General features: G+C 47.2%; 1 protein-coding gene across 3 annotated transcripts in view; it reads left to right on the top strand.

Moving 5' to 3' along the window:
- GNB1 (G protein subunit beta 1) overlaps positions 1–23,313 on the top strand; it is an 805,062-nt gene extending 781,749 nt beyond the window's left edge. For all 3 annotated transcript variants that reach the window (XM_069610167.1, XM_069610168.1, XM_069610166.1), the window contains exon 11: positions 21,526–23,313. The gene's annotated coding sequence lies outside the window, so the exon portion shown is untranslated. The remainder of the gene's footprint in view (positions 1–21,525) is intronic.
- Positions 23,314–24,275: the final 962 nt, after the last annotated feature.

Here is a 24,275-nt window from a genome sequence, read left to right as displayed (position 1 = left end):
GTTACATGTAACTATTGTTCTCCAGCATGGGTCTGGCATAGATCCACATGCAAACCCTCCCTCCTTCCCCTCTTCTTGGTCATACTGCCACTTTACTTGCTTACTGAATCTGAAGGCAGTTTGTAAGTGAAAGTGAAATGGTGTCTCTTTTACTGAGTATTCTCAGCCTGATGACGGGGAATTTTCATGATCATGTGAATCCATGCCAGAAAACAATATAGTGCTACAATTACACACACTCAAATCCCCTTCAAAATCCCAACAGCCCTCCATCTATAGCTCCTGATCTCGCAGCCTGCCTCTGAGATTGAATGCTGGATGACAGCCAACACTGCCTACAAATTTCAGGTAAAATGCTTATCTTGCTATGTTGGAAGACGTTGGCTTCCCTCAACCTACTCCCTACCCCCCTGGCCGCTCTCCCTAAGCCCACCTCCAGCTCGGTAAAAATCTCGAATGCATTATGGACACAAACTGGACTTTAACCCATCACATCAACTCTGTGGTAAAATACACACACACCCCCCTCTTTTTCCTTACATGACCTTCCCACAGTCTACTCGATGATTGCTATCATCCTTCCACATCTAGACTACGCTAAAGCTCTACTATACCTAGGGGCCCCTTGCAACTGAGTACAAAACACTGCTGCAAGGCTCCTCCTAGCCCTAGGCCCCAGAGAACACATCTCCCCCGCCCTCTGTCTTTCACTGGCTTCCGATTGGATGGCGATCCTCCTTCAAGGCCTTTACCACAAAAGATTGTGATGCCTGCAGCATACATTCACATGCTACAGGCCTAATGGTATCCTCAGATCAGGCTCTGCACTTCTCGTCATTCCAGTGACAAAAACAACCAATATGGTGGGGTTCCTCCTTCTCAGTCCAAGCACCCACCATCTGGAACTCTTTCCCAGTAACCATCTGCTGCATAGAGGACCACCTTGCTTTCAGGGAGGCACTCAAAACCTGTCTCTTCCCCTTGGCACACTTGCACAAATTAATCCGGATCTCACGCCCAACTGGAGCACTAACCGACACCCACCCTCCCTCGAGGGGGAATTTGGGTGGTGCACAAGAGAAGTCAGGGGGATCCTAGCACTCCTTCCCACGCCTACACGATGACACGCTGCATACCTAAAACACTTCAGTCCTTCACAGGACCCTTGTGAGCTGTGTCCCACAGAATATAGCCGAGTCCCTGGAAAGGTTTGGTCCAGCTGGTCATAGTACACCTTTGAGATGCATGCATTTGTCTATACCTTGCCCTAAACATACATCACCCTCCAAGCACTACGACCCATAGAATACAGCAGAGTCCCACGCAAAATTCAGTCCGGCTGTTCACATAGCTTGACTGTTTGACAAACTGACACAGCACCTGTTCCTCACACCGTTGTAATATGGGTGCTGTTGGAGACTAGCCATTCTCTACCTACCAACTATGGGGCAATCAATGCAAACATGCATTTTTTCACTCCTTTCATTACTTTCAACATAAACTACGATCATCCGAAGGGCATTCATTCTCACAACCCTTCGAGGCCATATCAATGGCAGCAGGTGCTATACAAATACCACCTAACGGAACATAACTTCTTGGGCAGATGATATTGTACACTTTCCTTGTGTTTCCCGTGAGGTTGCATATGTGCCAGCACCCGGGCTCCTTCAAAGATCAGTGAAAGGGGATCAATGGGAAGACCAGACACCGAAAACTCTGCAGTCTCTGTCATGGTGGATGAAGGGATTGAACTGGGCAATGTGGTGAGTTTTAAATTTGTTTTAAATGGATTTACATTTTTTGTGAACTTCTGTAAATAACTTGTCAGGAAATGGCGTGGGATGGATTGCACTGCCTCAATCTGTTGGGAGTGTTATGCAGTCTACATCTGCTCCAACATTTCTCCCATTGACTCAAGACAAATCTGTGCTAAAATGGACAACACAGGTGTATCCTCTGAAAAAGCGAGTAGGAACAAGATTGCAAACTCTACCAAGTGAAGCTCTGATGTTCTGATGCTGGGCTTTTGCGGTGGACCTAGCACAAAGGGTCGTCTACCAGGATTTGAACACTAGAGCAAATATATTAATCCTAGTTGTTTCAGAACAAATGTGGGCCTCAGTATGGAAGTTTTACCAATTTTTGAACAAGTGCATCCAAGTAGAGATCCATTTGTTACAGCAAAGAAAGCAAAAGAAAACTGCAGCCAGTTTCCCTGGGTTCTAGCGATTGGGGGAAATACCTTTTTGTGTGATGGTGGTTTTCTGTACGAGTTCCTCATATTGCTCCAATACCTTGTCTTTTTAAAATTTACAAAATCGAAGGCTTCAATCATTAACCCAGCTTGGCAAAATAGAGCCATTACATGAGATCCGCAGGGCAATGTTTAGTATCGACAGCTCTTTAACAACACACACTATCCAGACAAATGTGTGAAATGGAATATAAGACAATCAAGTCTGGTTAGCTCCAAAAAAGTAGTACCTAGCATACCCAAATAGACCAACTGTGTATAATTTGGCCAAACATGTTTCTAGTACATTAAGAAAAAACCTCTACTAACCCCACTATGCAGAAATGTTTTTGTGAACACTTGTTTGTCTTTTGAATTGTATCTACTGTTGAATAAACTAATTTTTGTAACACTGAAGGGTGAATTTTGCTTAGTGCAGTATGTATCCCACACCTGCACTTCTGAGAGGTACTACTACGCCTACGCACAAGAGGAAATGTGCAGTATAGCTATAACTATTCAGTTTAGCAAAATGAAACTTACATTTTTTTTCCTTAAGTGTTCATCTTTTTACAATAACTGTGCACAGGAAGGTTCCCTCAAACTTATGTATGCCTGTGATTAATTCAGTGTAGTCCTTTCAAAGCCCCCCCCCATTCCCCCCCACACACTTAGGCAACTTGGCAAAATGCTTCTATGGAATCTTTCATGGATTGATTTATTTTAAATTTTTTCAATTTTATTTTTAGCTATAGATTTGTCCAAGCCCGTCTGTGACACAGGCATAGTGTACCAATTCCTCATGAATGGTATTTCACAGGGATGCCTGTCAATCACACTGTAGTCCATGCGTTGTCATAGTCCTATGGCCTCGCAGTGCAAACCTTCAATATTTCCAAAAGCCCTCAAGTTGTGTTTGCTCTGAACCAATGATCTAAGACTAGATGCATACTCAAGAACTATAGCCCTCCATCAGTACAGTTCTTCTAGGGTCTGCACAATCCATTGCAAGATGGATTGTATCTTGCAGAAACCACTGGTGCCAGAATGTATGTGGACCACGTCCGGGTACACTTAAAGCACATTCCATTAGAATGGGCATCTGCAAAGCAGGTACATACTGATCTGTTCCTTTACTAAGTAATATTGTCTTGACTCTAACTCTAGAGTACAACCTCTGGTTATGTAGGAATCTCGGGGGAGATGTGAAGAGAACCTTTGGTTTTTTTGGGGCATTTCTTTTGCTAGGGTTTGCAAAGATCATTAAATTGTCTATTGCACATGCCTCCCTACCCTCTTTGAGTGGGTTGGGGGACTCTAGCTTGCTTTATTATAATGTTACATTAATAATGAAGATCCCAAAAAGGAAAGGATACAGTAATCCTAGTTCGAATGGTTTGTGTCATCCAACGTATTCCTCATCTTTGACATGTAATGTCCAGCTTCAGCTGCTTGGAAAGAAAATTCGGCAGAGGGCGCTGTGCAACGCTGGTGTTGGGTCGATGTCCCTTGAAGGCCTCATCAAAGGTGATGTCATCCAGTCCCTGTCATTCCTTAGGAGGTTGAGAAGATTCAGGAAACACATGATCCTAATTGCCTCGGATTGGGCCAGGAGAACGTGGTACCCTGACCTTCTGGACATGTCCATCTGTCCTCGATGTGTCTTCCACACAGAGAGGACCTTCTCTCGCGAGAGGAGGGTCGGGTTCTCCATCCAGAGGTCATGCCTCTCAACCCTCACGCTTGGATTCTGAAAGACTGATACACAAGGATTTGACCATCCCCACACCCCCGATGACGTAATGTAAGTGTTCCCTTCAGCCAGAAGACCAGCAACAAAGTCTCTGTACCGTTGACGTTGGAATAAGTTTTGCAACTGGTGCAGAGAAAAGAATGTTGATCCTTTTCAGTGTAAGACACTGCACCATCAAGAGCTATTTGGCAGCGCGGTCTATCTTTTAGCGTTCGTCAGAAAAATGTTCTTATTTCAAGATCCCGCTGCTGACTCAATTTCTTAAAAGGTCTCACTAATCTTCCCTCATCTCCTTTTCAGGTCCTGGTTTGGGACCTCAACCTGGTTTTGAAATTTCTGTCGTCTGCTCCATTTTGAACCTTTGCACACATGTCCATTAAGATTGTTAACCCATTAAGACAATACTATTGTTGGCTCTTACATCAGCCCGTAGAGGGAGCAAGTTGCAAGCACTTTCATCCAAGCCACCCTTTACCATATTCCACAAGGATAGGGTTGTTTTAAGGGTAAAACCCTCCTTCTTACCAAAGGTATTTTCAGACTTTCATTTAAGTCAGAAAATTGTTCTGCCTTCGTTCTATCCTCCACCTCATCTTGGTAAGGGAGAGGAAAGGCTTCGTAGGCTGGACCCTAGGAGAGCATTACGTTTTTACATCTCCAGATGTCCAGTTGAGAGTGGACGACCAACATTTTTCAGGATATACAGGACACAAATTAGGCTTGGCTGTTTCCAAACATGCCTTCTCTAGATGGATCATTCTTAACATATCTGAATGCTACAGACTAGCAGGCAAAGACCCTTCTGAAGGTTTGCAAGCTCATTTCACCAGGGCATGGCTACATCTACAGCCCTTTAAAGGGGTTTTCCTATTTGGAACATCTGTGATGCTGCAACGTGGTCATCAATGCACACGTTTACAAAGCATTATTCTCTGGATGCTTCCCATGCTCAGGACATTGCTTTTGGTAAGGCAGTACTTTACTCTGCCCTTGAAAAAACTTAATCAATAAACTCTACACTCTCCTGCTAGCATAAATACTGCTTTGGGAGTCTGTCAAAGATGAGGAATACGTTGGAGGACACAATCCATTCAAAGAAAGTTACTTAACCCTGGTTACGTTCTTTCGACGATGTTCCTCCAACGTATTCCCCAGCGCCCTCCCAACCTACCCATCCGTAGAATTTCCCATGCTATTATAGCTTTTGTTACAACCTGTCTGAGTACTGTCATGCCTTTAATTATGGGCATCTGGGCTACATGAGGAGGGGAAAACAGAGCTGAGGCCAACGGGCGCAGTGCGTGCTACATATACCCTCCGATGATGTCATACTCGACGGAGGCCTTCGAGGGACATCGACCCGACGCAATCGATCCATGGCGCCCTCTGCCAAAAAGTTTCTGAAGCAGCTGAAACTGGACATTACATGTCAAAGATGACAAATAGTTTGGAGGAACATCCAGTCGAAAGAACGTTACCTGGGGTTAAGTAACTTGTTCTTCTCAATTATGATTGGGTTTACAATCCTAAAACTCCCTTCTCCAGTTTTTGATAGCCATATTACTGTATTACTGTGTATTCTTGGAAATATTTGAAAAGTTGTGTATCAACTAAATAAAAAATAAAAAAAAAGATGGCCATATAGGGATTGTCCTCCAAGTCACTTCCTAAAATGGAGGGATAAGTGACACTTTGGGGATGGAGTTGCTTTTTGGGAGCATTGCATTTCTAATAGGTTGCAGTAGCCACACTATTTAGAGCAAACTAAGTGAATGTTCATGCTATAGTTTACATTTCGCTGCAGTACATGAAAGCATGGGAAATATGGTGTTCTGCTAGTGCTTTTCCTCAGCCTTTTACTCTGAAATTGTTGAGATTATACCGCACACTGCTGCCATTTACATGGTCTCCAGATGCATCGGGTGGCTCTGAAAAGACGGGGTGTAGGGCAAGTTTAGTTGGTAAGAGGGAGAGCACAAGAGCTTTTGCTGCTCTGTTGGTAGCTTCAGTTTGGAAAAAATGATCACTTTTGTTGGCTTTGCTTCTAGATGGCATGGGTTTGGTGTATTGGTGTCTGTATAGGATTGTTTTGTGTCAGGGATTTAGTGTTCTGATTGATTGGGATGTCGGAGGGGTTTGCAGTTTGATGTGTGAAATCAAGTTGGTGCTGTGGTAGGAATACGTGTGTTGTATGTGGTTGAGAGTTGTTTGTTGGAAAATGTAAAGTTTTAGTAGGGTTATTGGTGAGAAATGTCTGTTATTGGAAGCTACATTGTTTTGTTTGTGCTGAAATTCCTTGTGGTGGTTGGCGGGATTATGCTTTTTCATTGGCACTGCCCAGTTTGGTTGAGTTTGTTTTGGTAGTACTATGATTTGTGGTGTCGTTCCTTGTATCAAGGTTAGGTGTTTCTCTTTATTAGTACTTCCTGTTTAGGTTGGTGTGAGTTAAAGAGCCTGTTTTGTGGAGTTTTCTGAATGTTTGGTGTTCTCTGTTCGTACTTCCTTGGGGAGCGAGTTCCAGAATTTTGCTGGGATGCAATAGAAGGCAGCTGCCACTGAATTTCAATTTTGAATTTTACTTTGGTTGGAGGCGGTCATTGCTCGGTCTGTTTTCGTTTTTTTCGTCTTTAGATGGAGGTTTATTCCTGCATGAATTCCGCTCCTTGGCCGTGGATTACTCTGTGGGTTATGCTAAGTATTGTCAAGTAAATCCTTGAAAGTAGCCAGTGCAGGGTTCTCAGTGCTGGTGTGATGGTTTCTCTTAGTGACTGAGTAGTCTGGCTGCTGGGTGCTTTTTTTAGTTGTGTTTTTGGAGTTGTCTGGCATTCCAAGGTTAAGGCTGCTAGCATAGTGCATTCTTGGTATTCTGACTGTGATGACTGCCAGTGTTCTGTGTGGTAAATTGAGTAAGGGTATTATCAGTTTGTGCATGGATTAAAGAAAAATGTCCTTACTACTGCATTGGCTTGTGGCTCTAGTGTTGAGTTGCAGTCCTTTGAATAGTCCGAGATTTGTAACTACTTTTGAAGATTAGATTCCGGTTGATTTTGCATTTCTTTAGGTCCAGTAATTTGGAGTTTTGATGGCTTGTTGGGCATAATGATCTGTTTTGTCCTGAGTGAGTTTAAAGCTGTTGGTGCTCATCCATCTGTTTATATGCAAGAGGCAGTTCATAAGGGTTTGGTCAAGTTTTCGGTGGTATTCATTTTATAGATTTGCTAGAACCTCGTAGGAGACTCACAAGTGAGTCTGTCTTTTGATGGGTTTGAGTGGTGGCATGTAGATGTTGAAGAATAATCTGGAGAGGGATGAGCCTTGTGGTACCCCACATGTTGGGGTGTGCTGAACTGAAGGGGCCAAGCCAGGTTGTTTTAGTTATTTCCGTTAGGACTTTATACTCCTACGTCCCGTCCCCTTTCCTCCATATTTATGGGACATTCCTCCGACCTGTGGGACGGGACCCGCGCGCTTTGTAAAAGCACCCAAAAATTTCACTTTTTTTTAGTCCTTCCTCTTTCTACGCGGGGCCCGGCACGCGCCCGTAACCCCACCCATCTCGGTTCCACATCGCCAATCAGTTCTTTTCTCCGCTCGTTCGGGACTGGACGTGCTTGCATCTTCGGAAGATCTTCCCTTTTTTTTCCTCCTCTCTGGCTCTCGCTAGCGATCGTGTACTAGTCTGTCGTTCAAACTAGACTTTACAGATTGTTCATCGTGTCACCGACGCTTCGCGAGGGCGAATCCCCATCCTCTTTGTCTAGAGTGTTCCTGTTTTTATTGCGACTCCCTTTCGGTCCAGGCACTTCAACGTCGGTTGGAGCGGTGGGAGGAGGTATTTCGACGTACTTCTCTTTCACATTTTCAGACGTATATCGATGAAAAGAAACACCCGGTAAGTTCTTTCATTTTCAGAGCACCTCGGCTGGGAGATACCTTTCCGGGCTCTTCCCGAGCCGGGAGGAGCGTTGATCGCTCTGTCACCGGGGATTGCCCCAAGGTGCCTTCTGGGCCTAATAATTGTACTAGAGTTTTCTCCGAGGGTCTCCGTAAGGGGCCTGTGGATACCGGTGCATGCTCAGAGGCCTCTCCTGTGGGGGCTGCCTGTAGACCCTGTTCTACAGAGTTGTCGGGTACCGGAGCTCGCTCTGAGGCCTCGTTATCGGCTTCCCTCAAAATGACCAGGTTGCGCCCCGAGGCCTCGGCTGGGGTTGGTGTTACCGAACGGATGTTCGAGGCCCATGCTAGTAAGGCTGTTACCGGACCTGTGTCCGAGGTCCCTTGTGCAGAGGCTAAAGTGACCAACATTTCTGATAGGCCTGCCAAGGCCTTATCGGTGAAAGTTGTTCCTCACCATTCCCGCTCTTGTGGCAATGCCAGAATCGTTAGGGGGGCAAGGAGCGAAAGTTCTTCCTTTACCGGCAGTGCCGAGGTCCTTCCTGTGAAGGCTTGTTTGGCTATTGGTATGTCGCAGAAACATTCCAGGCCTCATAGTGCCGGCTTGGCCGAGGTTCCTTATGTAAAGGCTAAAATTAAGACCGCTGACCCACCGACGAGGACCCCTGCCTCACTTCCACACGTGCTGCAGTTTCCCTCAGGTGATGGCAAAATGGCAGCCGTTCACGCCACGACCACGGTGGCCATTTTAGGCGCTTCCCCTACAACTACACCATTGGCCTCAGGTGTAGGAGTTGGTTCCGTGGGTGAACATAAAATTCCTTGTGCGCATCCGTTTCATCCAGGTTATGATTGGAACACCCGGATGCCCCTTGCGCACAATGTCTCGTTGCCTGTGGGTTCGGCACCTTTGATTTTTATGGACACTTCGGGGGATGGGCCTGTGTGGCAACCCTCCCCTCTGCGCCCCTGGAATTATCCTCCTCATGAGAGGCCTTCCCTGGCCGTTCCAAAACGTTCTCCGGAGGAGGCCTTTTTCGGCAAATTTCAGACGCTCATGCGTACCAACCCCATGAGAGAGTATTTCAAGGGTCTTGTTAGGGAGACATGCCCGCCTGTGCCTCCGGCTCCACCCGTTCCACCAGTGGTTCTGCCGGTGCCGCCCTTGCCTACGGTGCCTCCACCGACCCTTCCGCCCTTGCCCGCATTGTCCCCCGTGGACAAGGCAGTGCCTGACAGGGTTCAGCAGGATCCTGACCTGTCGGATGATGCGCAGGGCGAGCAGGACAGCGAAGACCAGCCCCGCTCTATTAGAGCTTTTCACGACTGGGTACTGGACATGATGTGCCTATTGGATGTTCCAGTGCCCGAGGCACCCGCTCCGCAGGAGGGTGTACTTTCGGGGGCGGTCACCTTGTCTCCTTCTGAGCGTACTGGCCTGTTCTTGCAGAAGGACATTTTGGCCAAGGTCCGCAGGGTCTGGTAAAAGCCACACTCTGGACTTTTCGTCAATAAGAGAATTGACACGCGATACAGGCTGCATTCTTCGGAAGAGGTGGCCCTGTCACCTTGTCCGCCCCCCTCCTCCACAGTGCTGGCCACAACCACTTTGCAGTCCAGGCCTGCCGCGTCCTCTTCTACGACGGCGACTCAGGTTCTGGGGAAAAAGGACCAACTTCTGGACTCCCTTGGGAGGAAGATTTTCGCCAACTCTGCCTTGCAGCTCCGGCGGGCTAACGCGGAACTGGTGTTAGCGGGGGCAAATATGAAGATGTAGAAAGGTCTGTCAGAGTTCGAGGAGTTCATTCCGGTCGAGAAGCTGGAAGACTTTAAGGCGGGTTTATCTAACGCCAGAGTCTTGGCCCAGGATCTGCTTGAGGCCGCGGCTCATCACGTCGACACGGGCCCTTATGCTGGGTGTCGACACCTCTCGACAGGCGTGGTTGCATGCCACCAAGTTCTCGAAGGAGGTACAGGACAAGGTGTTGGACCTGCCGTTTGACGGTAAGGAGCTTTTCATTCCACAACGGATGTGGAGCTCATCAAAACGAAGGACAGCACCCAGACAGTTCTTGACAGTCCTGGTTAAAACCCCTTTTGGGACCCAGAGACCGCTGTCGCAAAGCCGGCCCTCCTCTGGTTTCAGGGGCTTCCTAGACCGGGAATCCCGCAGAGTGGATACTCCTTCGGGTAATAACCGCTGGAGGCAGCAACGGACTTGGTTTTTCTCCCGCTCCTCAGACTCCTCCGGTTCAGGTGGTAACACCACTGAAAAGCCTGCCACATGAGGGTTTTCCTCGCTCGCACGAGACCCCGGTGGGAGGATGCATTGCGTCTCATTGGGAGGCGTGGCAGACATCACCGAGGACAGGTGGGTCTTGTCAGTCGCTCGGGCAGGCTACCTCTTACCCCTAGCCCCTACCCCACCCTTCAACCCTCCTTTCCAGCAGTCTGGATCGCCCTCCCTAAAAGCTGAGGTGCAGAAAACTGCAGGACCTCAGAGCTGTGGAACCCGTTCCTCTTGGGGAGCGAGGGGAGGGCTTCTACTCCTGGCTGTTTACAGTGCCCAAACCCAACCAGGCTGGCCTGCTCACCGTCCTAGACCTTTCCCAATTCAATCTTTTCCTACCCCAAGAGAAATTCAAGATGTTGCCCGGCCAGATACGGTCTTCCCTGCAGATGGGCGATTGGCTCAACGTGGTGGATCTTCAGGATGCCTACATGCATGTCCACACAGGAGATATCTGTTTCTCTGTGGGAGAGGAGTATTTCCAGTTTCGAGTGCTTCCTTTTTGCCTATGTTTGGTCTTTACAAAGATGTCGGTGATCGCGGCCTATCTTCGTCTGCAGGGTGTCCATGTATATCCGTATTTGCATGACTGGCTCTTGCGCAGCCCTTGCCTGCTGAAAGCTGCCTGCAATCGTCAGTCTCTCCTCCAGCTCCTGTTCCACCTTGGGCTGTCGGTGAACTGGCGGAAATCTTCCATAACGGTCTCTCAGGACTTGATCTTCCTGGGTTTTCGCTGGAACACGATCGACTGCAGAGTGTACCTGACCGGGGACAGAATGGCGGATCTGTTGGCCACGTGTCAGATGTTTGCGCAGTCGGAGAGCATGTCGGCCTGGTGTTTTCAGAGACTTCTGGGCCTCACGGCCTCGTGCTTTTTGGTGCTTCCACTTGCTCGCCTCAAGATGAGGCGGACTCAGATGGCTCTTCAGAGCTCTTGGCTTCAGGCTGTGGATCCGGATTCCAAGTTAATAACGTTTCTGGCTTCCATGAGAGCAGACCTGGACTGGTGGTAGTCTCTCAGCAACCTGTCGGTGGGGGCGGGGTTTCAGGACCCAGCCCTGACGATAACAGTCACAACGGACTCCTCCCTTCTGGGGTGGGGTGCGACGTTGAATCTTCTTCAGGTCTCGGATCTTTGGTCGCCTCAGGACAAGCTCCTGCACATAAATCTGGAGCTCCTGGCAATTTTCCTAGCGCTCAAGGCGTTCAGACCGCTCATAGTCAACAAGGTGGTCCGGATTTGCACGGACAATGTGGTGTCAATGTTTTACATCAACAAGCAAAGGGGGCACCAAGTCTCCCCCGCTCGTGGAGCTGTCCATCCAGATTTGGGAGTGGGCGGTTCAGCATGGTGTGTGGCTACTTGCAGTACACATTCCGGGCCAGCTGAATGTCACAGCAGATGCCCTCAGTCCGTGGACTATAGTCAGCTACGAGTGGGAACTGAAGGCGGAGGTCCTCTCATAGATTTTCCTGTGCTGGGGCACTCCGGAAGTGGACCTCTTCGCTACGGTGGCAAACAAGAAGTTTCCTATGTAAGCCTCCAGAAACGAGCTGGGAGCCTCCTCTCTGGGGGATGCTCTCGAAATTCCATGGCACACTAGGAGGGCTATTGCCTTCCCGCCTCTGCCTCTAGTTAATCGGACGATTTGCAAATTGAACTCGGTGAACTGTTCTCTTCGGCTCATAGCCCCGTGGTGGCCAGCTGGGTTTTGGTTCTCAGAACTACAACACCTGTCGGTGTATCCGCCGATCAGGCTACCGGTGACCCCCGATCTTCTTCACCAGAGGGAACAACTGTGGCACCCCTCCCCACAGTCACTCAGCTTGGCGACATAGTGCCTGAGTTCAGGTCTTTAGAACATCTTAGCCTGTCTGCGGATAACATGCGCATTATCCAGGCAGCCAGAAAACCTTCGACTAGGTCCCAGTACAGAAGCAAGTCGCTTAGGTTCTGTCATTGGTGTTTAAACAAGCAGTTGGACCCAAGGCGGGCTACGATTTACAGTGTTGTCCTTTGTATCCTAATTAGCAGAGTCAGGAGTTCACGTTCTGTCATGTAGAACTTACCTTTCGGCGGTTTCCGCCTACCTATCTACGGACCAATGTTCTTACTCTGTCTAATCCAGTGGTGAAGAGACATTTTGCACGCTTGACACGCCTTTATCCTCCGATTCGCAGTCCGCACCCGGCGTGGAATCTAAATGTGGTCCTGACGGCGTTGTGCCATAAGCCTTTCGAACAAATGGCCACGGTGGACCTCAAGCACCGGTCATGGAAGGTGTCCTTTTTGGTGGCCGTTACTTCGGCAAAGCGTGTGAGTGAGCTCCAAGCTTTGTCGGTGGATCATCCCTTCTTGGCTTTTCACAAGGATAAGGTGGTCCTACGGACAAACCCTGCTTTCTTGCCGAAGGTGGTTTCTGAGTTCCATCTAAACCAGTCTATTTCCCTGCCGGTCTTTTTCCCGAACCCTGCTTCAGAGGCGGAAAGGGTTCTACACTGTCTGGATGTTAGAAGAGCTCTTAAGTTCTATCTTGACAGAACTTCCCAATTTAGGAGCTCTTCTCAACTGTTCGTCACCTTTGGTAATCCACAAGGTAATCAGGCCTCTAAGGCTACCATCTCCCGATGGATCGTGGCCTGCATTACGGAGTCTTACACCGTTCAAGGGCTGAAGCCTCCTAAAGGTATTCATGCACACCTGGTGCGGGGTCAAAGCAGCCGAATATGTCCCCTGGGAGACCATCGCAAAGGCAGCTACTTGGGCCTCCCGGCTTTTTGTGAACAATATTGTCTTAACCTGAGTTCAAGAGCTGATGCTCAGTTTGGTCAGGCTGTGCTGAAGAACCTGTTTCAGTAAGGGTTTTTTTTCATCCACCCATAGTTCCTGTAAGGAGTGCTTGGGAATCTCCCATAAGTATGGAGGAAAGGGGAAGGGACGTAGGAGTACAACCAGGTTACTCACCGTAGTGACCACCTTACACCTAGTCCATAGTCCCCTTTCCTCCATACGCCCGCCCGCCATCCCCTCTAATAAGGATCCTCTGTTATTGCTAAATGGTCTCTGACCTGGCGATGGAAAAGGACTGATGGGCGATGCACGGGGCAGAGCCGATATAGGCGGGGTTACGGCTGCATGCCGGGCCCCGCATAGAAAGAGAGGAAGGACTAAAAAAAAGTGGATGCTTTTACAAAGCGCTCCGGTCCTGTCCCACAGGACGGAGGAATGTCCCATAAGTATGGAGGAAAGGGGACTATGGACTAGGAGTAAGGTGGTCACTACGGTGAGTAACCTGGTTATTCATCGCACCGCTGTTCCCCATTTCTGGTCATCTTTTCATGCGGTTTTTGTGGTTTACTGTGTCGAACGCTGCTGATAAATCTATTGGTATTCGTGCTGATGTGATGTTGAAATTTGTTTTGAGGTCTTCCTATATGGATGATGGTGCTGATTCAGTTCCTCTCATGGGTCTGAATCGGACTTGTGCCTGGTGAAGTATCTGGTTGCTTTCTACACGTAGCAAAAGATGGGATTTCAGTGTTGAGATCCCCCCCCCTAGCCGCGGCACGCCAGTAGACTGGAAAAAGCCAGTCGTAAACGTCTTATAAAAAATCAACTTGTATATGTAACAGAAATGTAGAATGAGTTCATGCAGAACAGATATAAACAGTTAATACTTGTAAAAAATGTATGAACAATTTTCAAACTAGTGGTGCTGAATATATTTAAGTTTCTGATTTTGTTAATCTGCTTAGAATCACATGCTGTGCATATGGTCTGGCATCCAGTGGTAACTGCAGAGTATTGCATCTCGTCTTTCGGGTACGAAACGGGACGTCGTCATAGGTGTGCCTGTAACACTATCCCTATCGTGACCTATTTCCCCTTAAGTCACCTCGATGGCGATTCAAGCAACTTCGGCAAAGACTGTGGGAAGTTTCAACGGCAGTGGATTCCGGCGGCTGAGCCATCCACGTGGCAGGGCCCTCTGGCTGGCCTACACAGTAGGGAGAGTGGGGTCGGGGTGGCCAGATCTTTCGTTAGATCTCGCCTCTTTACCCCTCTTTGCCCTCTAGGTCTGGTCATCTTTGTTTATACCTTTCGCTATGGAAAGGACGCCTTTTAGGTTCTGCCCTAATTGTAGGGTAAGGTAGTCTTGGAAAGACTAGCACAGAACGTGTAATTCTTGTCTACCCATAGATCACGACGAGAAGTGGTGTGCGGCGTGTAAGCTCCTTTGGCCTAAGACCCTTGAGGAGCGCTCTGTAATGTGGTGGGCCGCGTACGGTATGTCGCGGGCTAAACCCTCTTCCCCCACCGCCATACCCGCTGAAAGTGATGAGGGCACTGATAATGACCAGACATCTGTATCTGATTTCATCGACCTTGAGGCGGACACTTCTAGGTCTGCCGCGCCCATACCTGACCCCTCTACGCCTGACGTAAGTCTTGCTTCGGGGACAACACCCGGTGACGGGGGGCTTACAAAAACCACAAAACACTAAGCACACAACCCCACCACCGATTTCGATGGTTCTGTCGAAAAAGGTGAAAGCGTCAACAGGACCGCCGAAAACTTCGACGGAATCCTCTGATCTGGTCGATCAGCAGCCTTCCCCCTGCATCCGCAGCAGCGTCTTGCGACTGGGCACTCCAAAAATAAGGGCGCTACCTCTAAATCGGGTTTACATGTCGAAGCGCGATCATCCGATGCTCTGGTGCCCCCTAAGGCCCCGGTAGGTCTGAAACCTACTCCTAGGTCTCCTAGCCTTTCCACAGGCGCAAAATCTACCACTAGGCCCTCTGATGCCGCGGTAGGCTGTAAATCAGCTTCTGACCCGTTGACTCACGCCGATTCGGCGGTGATTGAACATAGGTCGCCTCATGCTGGCCCTGAATCATGCTATTCCCATCTTCATCTTGTTTCCTGGTTTGCAACATTGTGTTACTACTGACTTCTGCAATTGTATTCGCTCTCCACTCTTGCTTCTCCACTCTTGACTGCTTACTCTCTGTTCTCTCCTCCTTTCCCTTCTCCCTTTTCCTATCTCCTCCCTTTACTTTCTTCTATGCACTTACTCTATCAGAATTGTCCCTGGACCCAATATGATAGCAACCTCGTCTGTTTCCTCTACCCTCCCATTTCTGTTTTTTTCCTCCCCACCACTCCTCCAGCACTATCTGAAATGTCGTCAGGCCTAGTATGATAGTCGCTTGTTTTGATCCTCCCCTCCCTTTCTGCAACCCTCTCCCTCACCTTTTTGTTTTTTTCCGGCTCTACCAGAAATGTCGTCACGACTAGTATGGTAGTTGCCTGTCTGTTTCCATTTCCTTCCCACTCTCCCCCCACCCTTCCTTATCTATGTCTTAGCTCTTGCACTATCTGAAATGTCGTCCGGCCGAGTACGATAGTTAATTTCACATCCTTACTGTTCATGGCCTTTAAGAATGTGGTTGTATTTTCCCTTGTTCCCTCCCTTGCCTTGAAGCGCTTTGAAACACATTGTGTATAGGCGCTATATAAATAAACGCTCAAACGATCATATAGTATCGAAACGCATAGTGTGCGCCACGGACGTGTCTAAAGACATCCCATGGTGCCCCAGTACTCGTAAAACCTACGAGGACAGTCCGGAGCCTCTGTCCACCCTTGGGGGCAAATTTTGACGCCAAAAAGAGGAAGACAGCGTTTTTCCACCTTTGGGCCCTTCTGTTTCATCTAAGTGGACGAGGGAGAAGTTCGAAGGATGCATGGACCATCTCGAAGGGATTCTCGTGTTCTGAGCAACCTTCCCCTAAGATCTCGTGAAGACCCTCTTTTGGGGTCAGCTTCACATTTCCAGGAAAATCTTGACCCTCAGCCTTCAGCTTCTGTACACCATGAAGATGTGGTCCAGATGGACACTTACCAAGACATCTATGACAAGGAAGAAGACCCTTCCTTCCTGCAGGACTACCCTGATGACCAGGCGGATGCCATGGACAACTGGGAGGAAGCCCAGCAAATGGAGACAGAGCCTTGGACGCTCCCCACGCAAAATCGGGACACTGATGTCCATGCCTGGATTCTCCTCCCACCACTCCGGCCCACCAGGCCTCGCCTGTAGACTATCAAATGGCCTTCAATGCCATCTTAAGGAAGGCAGCAGAGCACTTTCGGATCACCACCCAGGAGAAGGTACCCAAACAAAATTTTGTGGAGGACATTCTGAAAGAGAAACCCCCCCCTCAAGCCAAGCCTTTCCCCTCCTGAACTCTGATAAGAGAAGGTTGGCCCCATCCCTGGTCACGCCTGCTCGGACCCGGGCATTGAATCCAAGAGTGAAAAAAACATTTCGGCCAGCTCCTACGGACCCTCAATATATTAAAGGCCATGCCACCCCCGACGCCTTGGTAGTGGCCACCACCCGGAAACGGCAGAGGTACCCCTTGCTACAGGGGAGGCACCTCTGGGTCAGGTATCTAAAACGTTGTATGCCTTAGGTAAGCGTGTTACCTCGGTAGCTGAATACACCACACGCATAGCGAATAGCACTACCATGATTGCCAGTTATGCAGACGCACAATGCAACCTAGTACAAGGTCTCCAGAAGGTTCCTGAATCCGCTAGGTCCAGACTTCTCACCATCGTGGCCGAGGGCAGGGAGGTAAATCAGAATATAATCAAAAACACTCTGGACACTGCTCAGACAGCAGGCAGTTCCCTGGCCCAGGGCACACTACTCAAGTGGCATGCTTGGCTCCGCAACTCGGGGTTCAAGCCTGAAATACAGGCCGCTCTTATTAACAAACCCATAGAAGAGACCAATCTCTTCAGGAAAGCGGTCGACGATGCTCTGGAGACGGCCAAGAAAGAGCATGAGACTCTTAAATCCTTACAACAAATAACTCTGAAACCTTCCCCCCCAAAGGGGAGGCGGTTCTAGTCGGTCCTTTTGAGGGCAATCCCATGCAGGTCAAAACTACAATACGAGAAACTGGAACTCTGGACAAACATCCGGAAGCCCCGCCAACTACCCAACTAGGGGTCAACGGCGCAGCAAAGGCAGAGGCCCCCAACCCCAGAGGAGCCGCAGCCTCTGGTCAGAAATGACCAACTGATCCAGGTCCCCTCCCATGTCATCCCGGTCGGGGTCGTTGAACATCTTTCCTCGCGGCATGGGAGGGGATAACTTCAGATCAGTGGGTCATAAAGACGGTCGCCCACGTGTACTGCGTGGAATTTGGCCGGACACCACAGTTCAGACTGCCACGTTCACAACGCCTCTCGCCTGACCATCTGCAGATCCTGAATCAAGTGGTGGAAGCGCTTCTGGGAAAGGACACCATAGAAGCCGTCTTTATTCTTCAGATAAAGAAGGGTATTTATTCAGTGTACTTCCTTGTACCCAAAAAGGACCTCACCATGCGCCCTGTTCTAGACCTGCGCCCAGCAAACACATTTATAAAACCTCAAAAGATTCATATGGTAACGCTACAGGAAGTGATCCCACTGTTGACACGGGGGACCACATGGCTACATTGGACATGAAAGATGCATACTTTCATATTTCAATGTTGCCAGCGCACAGGAAATATCGAAGGTTCATGATAGAGGACAGGCATTACCAATTCAAGGTGCTCCCCTTCGGCATTACCTCAGCGATAAGGGTGTTTACAAAGGTCCTGGCAGTAGTGGCAGCACACCTGCGCAGACTATCCCGGTTTACCCTTACCTTGACGACTGGCTCATAACAGGGGACTCTTACGACGCATGCTTTTTGAACACCCAGAAGACTGTAGACCTTCTGTTCAGTCTGGGATTCTCTAACAACGATGAGTCCAGTCTAGTCCTCAGTCAAGTAAAACAAATTCTGGGAGCTCTATTCCGAACGAAGGACGGCGTCGTCTTCCCCTCCGATGAGAGGGTTCAGAACATGCTTTTTCAGATCCCTCAATATGTAGCCAGTCGGAGAGGTGACGGTACGCAAGGCCATGCACTTGCTAGATATGATGGCGTCATGCATATACTTGGTTCCCCACGCGCGCCTGCGTCTGCGTCCCATGCGAGAGTGGCTCAACAGCCAGTGGTGTCAGGCCAGCGGACAATGGGAAGATCTGGTAGTTGTCTGGCCAGCCCTCGTTCTCTCTCTGCAGTGGTGGTAGAGGGAAAACTCTTGAAGAGGGAAGTCCTTCACCACCCCCGCAGTGGAAGGCACTCTCACGACAGACGCATCTCTCATCCCGGGGTGGGGGGGGCTCACCTGCTTCAGCAGACTGTTCATCGTGTGGGGTCCCCACAAGTAGCATCCAACCATATAAATCTGCTAGAGCGATTAGTGTTAAAGGCACTGAAAGCCTTTAAGACTCGACTACAAGGGAAGACATTTCTGGTGCTGACAGCACCACAGCCATGTATTACCTAAACAAACAAGGGGGCACACTCTCTCCAGGGCTATCCAAGCTGTCCCAAAACATTTGGATGTGGGCTCTCAAACACAAGATGTTTCTGTTGTCCCAACACGTTCCAGGGGAACTCAATCTTCCCAGAGATCGACCTGTTCGCAACTGAGGAGAACACCAATGCCAAGACTACGCCTCCAGGTACCCCCAGAACTGCTCCAAGGGCGAACAGACTCTGGATAACATGGTTAGGGAAATGTGTTTACGCTTTCCACCCAAAACAACCCCCGACTCCCCTATTCAACACAATAGTGCACAAGATGCACCAGGAACCAGTCACCATGATATTGATAGCCCCATGTGGGCCCGCCAATCCTGGTTTGCTCGTCTAATGGAAATGTCGCTCTCTCCACCAGTAAAACTACCCTGCCCCTACAGCATGTCTCGGGACAGGCGGGGAGTCCCTACAACCATGCCCACAAACTCCGAAGCAGCAAACCTAGCAGCCTGGCTCCTGAGGTGGTAGAGTTTGGACACCTTCAGCTCCCTCCGATGCATGGACATTCTCAGGGAAGCTAGGAAACCTAACACCCGCTATTGCTATTCCAGTAAATGGTAACGCTTTGTCATCTGGTGTAAAACCAAGGGCGTCAATCCCATCGATTGCTCATCCACACACATTGTGCTGTACCTAACCCATTTGTTAGACACAAGACTGGTCTTCAATTCCCTAAAGGTTCATCTTGCTGCTCTCTCAGCCCACTCCACGTCACAACAAAAAGTGACATGGTTGAAAATACCAGTGATTAAGGCCTTTATGGAAGGGGTTAAGAGAATCTATCCCCCATTTCTCACCCCGCTCCTGGATGGGATCTACATGCGGTTTTAACCAGACTCATGGGATCTCCCTTTGAGCCAATGCATAAAGCGAGTCTAAAAGACCTTACTTACAAGACAGCCTTCTTAATGGCGATCACTTCTATTAGAAGGGTTAGCAAACTACAGGACCTTTCTGTTCCAGACCCTTTTCTTTCATTCCACAGGGATAAGGTAGTTCTGCGCACTCATCCCAGATTTGCTCCTAAATTCATCTCAAGGTTCCATGTGAACCAATCGATTGAATTACCCACTTTCATCCAGAATCCCACTAGCATGGCCGAAATAAGCCTACACACACTAGATGTGTGCAGGACAGTCCTGTTCTACCTGGAAAAGACGAAGCCACTGAGGAAAATAAACCAATTTTTCGTTTCAGTGGCAGCTGGTAGAGAAGGGGATCCTGTTTCTAAATCGGCTAGCTCAAGGTGGACTGTCAAATGCATCACACTGTGTTACACTCTTGCTAAGAGAACTGCCCTTCAAGCCTAGAGCACACTTTACTCTGGGCACTGGGGCTTCCATAACATTCATTGGAAATGTTCCCCTAGAGTCCATTTACAAAGCGGCAACCTGGAGTTCTGTACACACCTTTATAGAAGACTATTGCCTAGACACTCATTCTAGATCTTACTGTCAGGTTGGACAAGCAGTATTAAGACATCCTTTTCTCTACTGTTCCTTCTCACAACCCACCTCCAACTCTGGGTACCGCTCGCTAGTCTATGCACAGCATGTGAATCTAAGCAGATTAACAAACATCAGAAGACATGCATTACTTACCGTAATAGCATTTCTGATTGTTGTATCTGCTTAGATTCACATGCGCCCTCCCAGCCTCCCCGCTCGGGGTGGAAGGAACATGGACGTCTTTCTGCTTGCTCTCTTCATGTACTCACTCACAATAGCCTTGGGCTCCCTCATGGCAGAATAAATACAATCAGAGGGACCTCTGCGCGTGAGGGATTTTGGGTACACTACACGTCTTGATAGGGATAGTGTTACAGACACGCCCATGCCGACGTCCCCTTTCGGTCCCCGAAAGACGAGATGCAATACTGGGTGGTTCCCACTGGATGTCGGACCATATGCACAGCATGTGAATCTAAGCAGATACAACCATCGGAAATGCTATTACGGTATGTAATGCATGTCTTACTCAGTCTGAACCCAACGTGTTTTGGCAGGTATAATCCCTTCATCAAGAGCAGTGTATTCAACTATTAAACATAGGACAATTATTTTAGAACCAAGTTCTAATGTATGTATTTATTTAGTAGCAATCCTGATACCAAAGCAGTGTCATCAAAAAATATATATAAATACTGTATGCAGAGGTATTCAACTAAGAGTAACAACTGTACAAGTATGTCAGTGGACAATTTGACAATATTCAATATATCCAATTGTATCATTACCATTGAAGTCATTCTCAATATGTAAATCAAATAAAAGCACCTGAAATAGTGTCTGTTAACTTGGTATATGCTGGCAGTATACGCAGGTCCCTTGAGTGGCAAATGCAAACCATTTTTTCTGTCTCTACTAATGTGGAAAGTGGTCCTATCAAATGTGCCTCCCAGCATTATTGTTCTTATTGCTGTGGTTTATATTAACCATTGATCAACTTAGTTTTTCATGATTGTCCTATACTTATTTTTTAATAGGTTTTGTATTGGTCTTTCTTTGCGTGGTGGAGGGTGGATTTTGAATTTGATTGACAAAAGTTAGCATGCAAGTGTCTTCAGACCATGTGAGGTGCTATATCTCCCCCACTCAGTGGGACATGAGGAGTACTTCATTTGGTTCTGACTGAAAGCAGGTAAAAGGGCTGAAAAGTTGATTGGTGTTTAAGGCAACATTATTTGAAGTGGAACTAGAGTGTGGCAGCATTGCAAGTCCTCAGGGCTGCGTTACCACACATTTGCTTCGCAATGTTGTACAAACTTTTTTAGAGAATGGAGATTACCACTTTTCTCTAAGAATTAGTAAATGTGTAAGGCTACTAATTTAGATTGCAGGGGCACATTTTACCAAATGACCATGATATCAGTCCTCTGTAAAAATACTGAAAATCTCTCTCCTCTTTTCAGAGAACACCAGGGGGACTCTGTGACTGGAAGGACCATTCCACCCTTGGAAAAGTAAAACCATAGCATATCCAATACAACCATTCTAACGTGGCCACGCTCCCCAAATGCATCGAAGGGCAGACCGAGTTTTCTTTCCTTTTCCTGATGACAATATGAGCACAATTATCCTCTAACTGAAACATTTCTGTGATTTAAAAATTAAGGTGCAAAATTGTGCATTCCTTTTGGGACCATAATTTCTTTCTGAGAATTAAAAAAAAAAAAAAAAAGGAAACACTATGATAAACAGAGTTACAAGAAAGTGAATGTTTGGGAGGGGAATCATACACACAATGAAAATGATGACTGTACTTCAAAGGTTTTAGACCAGTGAAAAGTTTTTAAAATGTCATTATAAATCGCAAAGATTCAAACTTTTATTTCTCACCTAGTTTTGCATTTTAAAAAAAAAATATTTTGTAGCTGGATTTTCAGAGATCATGCTGCTTTCCCTTTTTAATACTTTTCTCTGTGGGTAAGTGAGAATAACAAAGGGTTCAATCTAGTGTCTGGGGTTTGTAACGGTGTACATTATTTCCTTTTCTTTTTGTCAAGCTTCACAGATCACTGGTGCACAAAACAAGACAATTGTATAATAATGTTATAAATTAAACAAAGCACATGCCTGTTGCAATGAATTTCTTCAAGGTAAGCCCCATTTTCTGGGGTTAAGTTGCATTGCCTCATGTTACTCCCCTTCAAACCCCCTACAAACCACCCACCTCACCCACAAGCAAACTTCCCATTGGGTTTATTTGTACTTTGCTTTTTTTCTAGGAGAATTTGAATGGTATTTTTTTCATCTTAAAACATCACCACCCTCCAGACCCCACTCTGTTGGGAACCTCTGTTTTTGAGAGTGCCTCCTGTCTTCCCTTAAATATATCATCAGTTCCCAGTCTGACATTATGTACAAACAATTGTTTGAATATTTGAATTCAAACCAAGTTTAAATGAAATTATGTTTGTTTATAATAATTCACATTTTGGGTTGGCTTGACTCTTATGCGTGCATGCTGTAGAATTGCTAAACAAAGGTATGTATGGAACAAAGACCTTTTTTTAAATGCCATCCTCTTCCCTTTCTACGAACAGTTATCGGATCTGTACCCGTTAACAAATTGTTTTTATTGTTGCTACTCCAAGCACATGTTAGGTTTTCACCTGTGTCCTTTGAGGAGTAAAGTGTAAAGTATGTTTCTGTTTTCCTCATAAGTGTTGGAACCTGTTCAAGCGATCATTGCTAAAGTCTTTTGCAGGTTATTTTGTTTGAGGAGGGTAGGCTAAGAAAAGGGGACAGCTACCAAAATATAAGCATCCTTTTTCTGGGATTGTTCTGCAGTCATTCCTTTGAAGTCCCTTTCATTCAATTTTAGTCCTTGTAACAAGCAGGTTTCAACTTGCTTGCTTTTTTAAAAAATAAGATGTAACCAGCAGCAACATTGACATCCACGTTGCTGTAAAATTCCTTCCTTTTCATTGTATGCACAACCTATTCCTTCTAGCAACGTCTTCTTCCTCCATGCAACATTCTTTATGAAAGAAATGTACTGTAGTTTGTTTAGGCCTAGATTTGGCAAAGAAAGACTGTCGCTCTTTCCATTTAACTGTGTAGACCTTTGCACTCTATCCTGTTTCACCTTTTGTATTTAATTTTAAAGTCAGTGTACTACAGGACAGCTGGATGCAAGATAGATACTATATTAAAATGTACTGTTATTTAAGATGTAATAAAGCAGTTTGACATGATTTGGACTTTGTGACTTTTTTGGGTGGGGAAAGGGAACTTGGAATGGATTTCCATTCCTTTTCAGCAATTGGGACTCATTCATGTGTTGCGAAGGAAAAACACTGTACATAGGCCAAGTCGATCATCTCCATATTGAGGTGTGTTCAGCAGGTGGCTCCAGAAAGCAAGATTCCTCTCTACTCTCCTGAAATATAAACTGTTTCATTTTACCAGAACTAAGGTTGCAGTAGGATGCCCCCCTCCCTCAAATATGGTGTGCCCTTCAAGCACTCCTCCGTGTTTATGGGTGCAGGGGTCCCTTTTCTGATTCCACTCTGCATTAAGTAGTGCTAATTCCTTTTGGTGTCACAGGGTCTTTCTGGAAAGTGAAAACACACAGCCATAGTGGAATGAAATCTTGACAATGCCCCCCTCCTCAGTTTGGGGTCCAGAAACATCCTTAACATGGCTCTTTTGTCAGTAGGCGTAGTGAGAATGTGCAAGCCAAAGCAGAAACTGAACAGGTATTTGGGATTGTGTATAGCGCAAACCTAGCTAGGAAGCAACTGAGCACTGTGGCGACAAGGAATGAAGAGACTGACCAAGTGGTGCCGTGATGGTTGGTATAGACCTTTATTCAACATGAAACTGTTCAGAGTTCTCCCAATACCAACATGATGCCCAGGAACCTAAACACAAACTGCAAATAACACCCCAAGAAACTACTGATAAATGCCCAAAAAAGTCAAATGTACACCCAGGGAAAGCATGGAGAATGATATATATAATTAAGGGAATGGGAGTACAGGGAGATGTCAAATGTAAGGTAAGTAGTGTTGGTTTTTATTCAGTAACCATGTGATGACGTGAATTCTTAATATTTGAAAGGTAGGAATAGTTTTGATGTCCTGTGGAAGTGTGTTCGATAATTGGAAGGCTAGAACCGGGAAACTGGTTCCGCCAGCTCTCTTTCGGATATACC

Source organism: Ambystoma mexicanum, chromosome 8 (genome assembly GCF_040938575.1).
Source record: "Ambystoma mexicanum isolate Mex_15411 chromosome 8, UKY_AmexF1_1, whole genome shotgun sequence".
Taxonomy (NCBI): domain Eukaryota; kingdom Metazoa; phylum Chordata; class Amphibia; order Caudata; family Ambystomatidae; genus Ambystoma; species Ambystoma mexicanum.
Note: the sequence above shows the minus strand (reverse complement) of the source record. Positions and strands in the feature narration are given on the sequence as shown.